This window comes from Ascidiella aspersa, chromosome 5 (assembly GCF_963924565.1).
Source record: "Ascidiella aspersa chromosome 5, kaAscAspe10.2, whole genome shotgun sequence".
NCBI lineage: Eukaryota > Metazoa > Chordata > Ascidiacea > Phlebobranchia > Ascidiidae > Ascidiella > Ascidiella aspersa.
In genome coordinates this window covers 32,470,973-32,478,637 of record NC_139451.1, presented here as the reverse complement: position 1 = coordinate 32,478,637, position 7,665 = coordinate 32,470,973, and positions in this window count along the sequence as shown.

Here is a 7,665-nt window from a genome sequence, read left to right as displayed (position 1 = left end):
ACGTGTGCAGCTTTCAAAGTAAAGACTTAAGTTTAACAATGCCAAATTTAGGCAGAGTTCGCTAAATATCGCGTTTGTTGTCGCAGTAAGTAAATAAAAAAATAAAACTAAGTACATTTCCTTCATAAAGTAAAATTTTAATGTTTCCAACTAAGACTATTATGTTTAGGAACTTATTGATGCCTGTTTACGTGTAAAATTTAGGTAGAGTTTGCAAATTTACGAAGAATTGAATTTTTAGTTTTAAGCCGTTTGTTAGCGATAGTGATTGAGGCCAAAGCCTAATGACTTCTTACAATGTGTTCACCCACGCAATACTTAGCAGAGTTCGCGAAATATTGCGTTTATTGCGGTAGTTGCAACCTAAAGTTTTACGTCTGAGAGTTATTCTCAATTGACAAACGTCACAGGTTTTCGTTACTTAAAAGATGTATTGCATGCTTAGCCAAGTGTTGTGCGCTATAGTTAACCGACTTCACATTACATGATTTGAAATTTCTATGTAGTGACACTCAAACGTTTAGGCATAAGCAAATTTGTTATGACATTTAAAAAAATATGTTTGCATTATTTATGTCTTTTACGAAGATCTTACGAATAACCGGTAAATATTCTATTTACCCTGGGCAACGCCGGGTATTTCGTCTAGTTATTATATAATCAACAAATACCAAATTGCTTTTGTAATAATATCTTTGTTAATACAAGGAGAGGGAACCACGTCTAGAAAGTGCGGCGCTGTGCCAAAAAAATAAGTTTCACTGTCTGATTTATTTTATAAACGCCGAAAACAAAAAAGTTTAAATTAAATGTTATGGGTTTTTAATCTAAAATTTTGCAAACGTTTTTTTAATGTTTGAAGCACGTAATTATTTTACATTTTTTAGTTTTCAATTTTTTTTCAATATAATATATTAAAGCTCTCATGCAGCTAATGTTTTTACATCTTCCATTCCTTTATTTTTTTTGTATATATCTGAGTTGGAGTTGAATATGTTCAAGGTCAAAATTGTTTCGCCTTTTGTTTCGGCAGATAAATTTGACCTTGATTTCTGATAAAACATTTATTGTTGTTCTATTTATTTATTGTTTTTACTCACGTCAAGTTCAAGTTCTATCAGTTTCGATCTGATCACCTCCTCGCCTTCCTCAGTGATGCCACAATTACCGACCCACAACTCCTCGATGTTTGGGAGGACGCGAGAAATATCAAGTGCTCCTTCGTCGCCGATGTCGTTATTATTCAGATTAAGGAACTTGATCTGAAACAACAAATTGACGAGCGAGTTTAGAAATGTGATCCATAAGGTCAAGGCACCAAATACCTCCTGGTGATAATGTTTGAAACATCTCATCACTCACAGAACATAAATGGCAACTTGAAAAATATCCTATTTTTTCAGCTTTGAAGACTTTGAAACTGATAATAGTTTTTTAACATATGGCAGTGATTGGTGATATATCAGGGAAAGAGAAGTAAAAATATGATTCAAGGAAAATAAATATTCAAATAACAAAGAATATAGTTTAAATATCATGAATTTGAAGTGGCATACCGAGTCGTTACAATATGTTACCGTCAAAACAGGATTTGTGTAGCCACGTCAAAATATACACTGTTATATAATATTCGTTTCATCAGTTTGGTGGTTTTAGCAAATTATAATTTTAGTGTTTGTTGCGAACTTAAATGGCTTCAAAATATCGCAATTTAAAAATAGTAATATTGCTTTACTGTGTGTCCCCCACCTAAGCAAATAAGTTCCATATTTAGACACAAAACTTCAGCAACTGGGTATTTTCTGTTTTTTATATGTCGTTGGTTTTAATACTATAGTATTATAGATAATGCCGCTTAAAATATAGTTACTTTATAGGTCTTATCAGTTACTTCACTGGACAGAGCTTCAATTGGTCAAAAATCCGTTTCGGAATCCTGTGTTCCCATAATTATGCCAACTTTGAAATATTTGCATGAAACACTAAATCATTTTACTTCGGCACCATTTAAGTTTTAAGTGGTATGTCCCCATGACACTTTGCTTAAACATGAAAAGTTAAAGAGATGTGGGCATAGTGACAACAAAAAATGGTTATTTTGTTAGTGCGATGGTGGGTAAAAGAGCAAGGTTAGGTATTGGAAATACCTTTCTTAATATTTCTCTTTAGGAATTCTCTGTGATAAACACAATTTTATCTCCCATATAAATTCCCAATTCAAAACTGGTTCTAATAGGAATAAATTAAACTTTGATAGTTAATACAGTGGGCCTAGTTATAAACTTAACAGCATTAAGATTTTAAAGTTGTGTATGGCAGAGGATACACATTCATATTTGATGAAATTGGCCTATTAATTGATTGTTATTATTATTTCTTAAGAATGTTTTATTTATTTAGTGAGATGGTTTACCACAGAGGAAAATTTGTGGGTGAATTTGTTAAAACAAAACACATTTACAATTAAGGAAAATAAAATGTCACACACTATTGGTCAGGTTTGTGTTTTGCAAAGGCATACTTTGAATTATTGTCTGCATGCTGAAGGTGTACTAAAGTCATAAATTTAACATTAAAAAAATAACAATAAAACAAAATTTCAAGAAATTTCGCCAAAAAGGTGAAGTAACAAAACACAAGCAAAATGTTGAAAGTTGGATTTAAGGTGACATAAGTGTAGGTACAGTTTAAAATATTTATCCACGTATCAAAGGTGCAGTAGCAAAAATCGAATGTATAAAATCTTAGGAAAAAATTATAAATGTAACATTTTTATTAAATTTTAGGGATTTGCTTTGTTGGCTACTGTTGCGGTCTTGCAACATCTTTAGCCGTCAGTAATTACTTAAGGAAAACTAAATTAACACTCAGTACCCAATGGGTTTTAAACATTCGTGCATTTCATAGGCGCCGGTTACCACGCTATTTACCTCGCCACTCTGCGTATGACTAGCATGTGATATCACTCGTTTATTGTGTAGATAATGTAATTATTGGATCAATAGAGATGGTAATTGGAATAGTAATTGTGATAGGATTAGGGATATAGTATATAATTGTTATAGTAAATGCTTAGTTATGTATATAGTGAATATTAGCGTATTTGTCGCTATGTATTGCTGCCGTTTTGAAGATATATTCTATAATAACGGAAAATGTTATGTAAAAGTCTTTGATTATAGTCGTTTATTGTTTGGTCGATAATGTATGTAAGTTATTGTAATGCGCAAGCTCGTTTTTGTTGTCAATAATTCATAATGATATTTACGTTTCTTGGTATTTTTGAGAATCAGGCAGATAGTCTTACTGCGGCAGAACATTAACGCTAATATATAAATAATCACAACTCACGCTAAATTGTTATTTACGATATATAAGGTCGTAAAATTGGTCCCCGAGTATCGTAAAAGCTACTGAAATAAAAAAATTGATCTATTATTTGAATGAATTAAGAAATGTTTTGTTTATGGAATAAGCTATTTACCAGGTTAACAAACTAGTTAAACTAATGTTTAATCACTCGAGCAAGCCGAAAAAAAAAATCACTTCTTATTTTTACTTTTATTAACTGCCTGCTAAATAATAAATGCAACATTTTTGTTAAATTTCGCAAACTTGCTTGTTTGGCTACTGTACCTCTGACTGCTTATCGAGAATCCAACTTTAAAAACAACCTACTTTGCAATCTTTGTTCTTGATGGCGTCGGTGAGTGGACTGATGTTTGTGATGCCACAACAGAACAAGTCCAACTCCTCGAACTTGTGAACAATCTCCGACCAACTTTTTACTCCAGGGTTTTGGATTTGGTTGTTGTTAAGGCTAAGCTTCTTCAACTAATTCATAGAAAATAACGTCGTGAGGTTTGTAGCGTGTGGGGTCATTTAAGATGTTTTATTGAGTATTCCAGACGTTTATTAAAGTTATGTTCTTTTCAAAATGTATAATCAAAAATGTTGCTACTTTTTTACGCCTTTGCCAAACATTCGCTGTCAATCTGAGAACAAAGCATTCGGCTGTTTCACACATGAATAATGTTATATCGTGACACGTATTTCCGTTACAGATAAAAGTATTCCACCTATGTGAACGCGTTGCTGTAACAGTTCCCGGCTGGCAAAAAGGCTCCGGGTTATAAATCATTTCCGCTTTTCGGTGCCGCCTTTTCTCTTTCATGCAAATTCTCAACTTGTATAAGCGAGAGCGTTATATGAATATACACCAGTCATGTTCATATTTAAGGTTTAGGCACTATTGGGTGTTTGTGTAATCGAGCTAGCCAAAAAAAAAATCTTTTCTATATTTATAAAAAAAAAATCTTTTCTATATATATATTTTTTTTTTTTATTTACTTTTCTATTTATCACAGCAACTTATTTATTAAATTTCACGAACTTGGTTTAGCTACTGTACCTTTGATTGTTTATCGATAAATCAACTTTAAAGACAGTCCTACTTTGCAATCTTTGTTCTTGATGGCGTCAGCGAGTGGGCTGATGTCTGTGATGTCACAACCGTCCAACTTTAACACCTCCAACTTGTGAACAATCTCCGACAAACTTATTACTCCGGCGTTTTGGATTTGGTGGTTGCCGCTGAGGTAAAGCTTCTTTAACTAATTCATAGAAACATAATGTCGTGAGTTTAAAGATATCTCTTCAATGTTTAGTTAAAATAAATCAATTTGTACAAAAACACACAGTCGCAAATTTGTTCACAACCTACTTTCGACTTAATTTTATCGAAAAGTCGAAAAAAAAGTCTTGAAATTTTAGACGAAAAATATTTGAAGGTAAAGTAGCGAAAACAAAACAAAAAGTTTTAATATTTGAATTAAACCAGTACTCCGCAATTGGTTGAGCCACAAGATCAATCCAGGTATGCCGCGACGTTCCCGGAGGTGTGGTATTGCGTTTTTAGGGTACTTTTTATTAATAATCAGTTGAATCAACGAGCTACGGTATAACTTATCAAAGCATTTTTTTTTGCAATAATTCAAGTGTAATTTATGAACTTTTCAGAATATTTAAAACTTTTTTGAAACCTATATTACTTTCCATTGCCGGAAATCAAATATCAAATATTTTTTTAACTGACTCACCTACCAGTAACTACCATAAGCATAAAAAACATTTGCTTTTAAACTTCACAACAAAGCGAAAAGAGATAACCTTACGGACGAAACACATAAAATATAATTGCAAATATATTATTGAAATTAACAATTCAGGCAAAATAGAACAAAGTACCAATGTCAAGTTTAGTTTTAAAAATACAATCTTAAATGCCCACAATGCTCTCTAATCAGCTAGGGGATGCAATTTTTGGAACTTTAACTAGCTTAAGACATTTTGGGAAGTCTGATATTTGCTGATGTCATCTATTGTCCACCGACATATATTTTTCGTAGGTTTTCCGCCAAAATTCAACTTAAAAAAAAATACGCCAAAATTCAATTTAAAATAACCCTACTTTGCAATCTTTGTCCTTGATAGCGTCGGTGAGTGGACTGATGTAACTAATTCCACAACGGTCCAACCTCAACTCCTCCAACTTGTAAACAATTTCCGACAAACTTTTTACTCCGGCGTTTTGGATTCCGTGGTTGTCGTTTAGTTTGAGCTCTTTCAACTAATTTATAGAAACATAACGTCGTCAGTTTGAAAATTTCTCTTCTTTAAAAATATTGGTTGTTGAAAAAGTCTGTTACAAAAACAACTATATTTTCAATGCTGTTGCTGCCGGGCATTGTTACAATTATAAAATTGTTCTTCCGAAAAAATTGTTTTAAAGTACTAACGTTTCGATCACCTATTCGGGCAAATATACGTTTTGATAATTTACCCCAAATAATTGGATATTTTTTTGCTCGAACGCTTTGTTGCCATATCCTTGTATGTACGTAAACATTACAGTTGAAAATTTCAGAGTTCAACCTGAAACAGAAAGTTTCTTACGAATATTTCTTTTGTGACATCATGTCTAAAATTTCATGGCATGTTTAATCGCCCTATGCTAACTCAGCCCATAAATTTCTTGCTCACTAAAAAAATATTTGAAATTTTCTTAGAGGAAACATTGCTGATAATAACATGAACCAACTTTACCTTGTGAGGCATTTTTCCGATTCCTTCGCAAATGTGTTCCAAACCTTGACTTGTCAGTTTGCAGCTCTCCAGATCCAACCTCTCGATTGGTTTGTCGACATGCTGGAGCATCCGTCCCAAGGCGTGGCATGCACTTGTCCCGATGGGTTGATGGTAAAAACCAGCCTTCACAGGGAAGTGCTTTGCGAAAGATATGAGGACTTCTTCATTGCATTCTTGCAAATCAATAATCATTCCAATATCTAAACACAACTTTATATTCAACAAGGAATAAAAAATGCAACAAAATAACTTTGTAGGTTTGAACCAGCGATTGACATTATAGTCATTTTCATACGAAGATATTTGTTTAATGCTAAATTATCCATAGATTGGTGTTCATTTTATATTTTTTGAAATTTAAATACATTGTCTAAATGTGTTTCTTTAATCACGTTTACGGCTAAAGCTTGTAGCACATAATATGCTCATGTGTATTTTACTGCTACATGTATGAACAGATAGACTCACAATATAAAAACAACGTCAACGTCGAAATAAAACGCAGTTCGAAATAAGACAAAAATTGGACCACTACCTAATGATTGTAGTAACGCTTAAATCCTAAATTCGTCGGAATAAGACCAAAATGGACAGAATCAAGTCTATAGAACACTTTTCTAGCCCCAAACCCCACCCCCAAGTACACCGCGAACTCTCCAAATAATTTCAACCCTAACCCAATTTCTAAACCACCCATTACTCCAAACAGGGACAAACAACCCGGTGCCAGAAAAGCGGCGGCCTTACGGCGTCGCTCAAACTAGGGTGTTCAAAAGTTATCACCAAAACGGCCGATGTCAGGATTTATTAGTTCGTTGGTCGTAGTACTGTGATTTATAGATTATTCTGCTTTATATATTGTTGCCTTGCAGGTCTAATTGTGTGTTCCTCAACAGATTAGTAGCATAAAGTAAAAAAGTTTTATTAATTTACCTTTGGACGTTCGCTTGAATTGGTCGACTAAGCGTTTGTAAAACATCGTAGCCTTTGCTGCAAATATTTAAAACCATATTTTACAAACAGTTATTCGGCTAATACCTTTCACGTTTAGCACTTTTTATTAAAAAGTCACACAAACAGCCTAATTAAATCTTAATCATTTAATTGTTTTCAAATGAAGACTAATAATCCAAATCATTGCCAGGTGTAAGTTCATCAAATGGTCGCTTACCTTCATTTGTTGATTTCTGCGGATTGTCCGTTCTGCTTTGGTCGACTTGGTTTGGTTGATTGACAGGTGGTGTAGCTGCTTGTTGCTTGGTAACCTGCATACAAACATAGCTGGTGAACAAACAGAACAACTCTTCATATAAATGCGTACGAAGCTGGAACATTGGCGCAGAGCTTGAAGTTTGCCTGGGGTTAGGAGAAGTGCTACTGGTGACGTCATAATCACAATAACAATTAAAAATGATGTTGTCTGATGCAATTTCTGCTCCGTGTTGTGGGTTTCTTTTAAAGTAATGAAATAAATTCATATAAAAAATTTTCGCAATATCCAAATTCGTTTTTATTAGA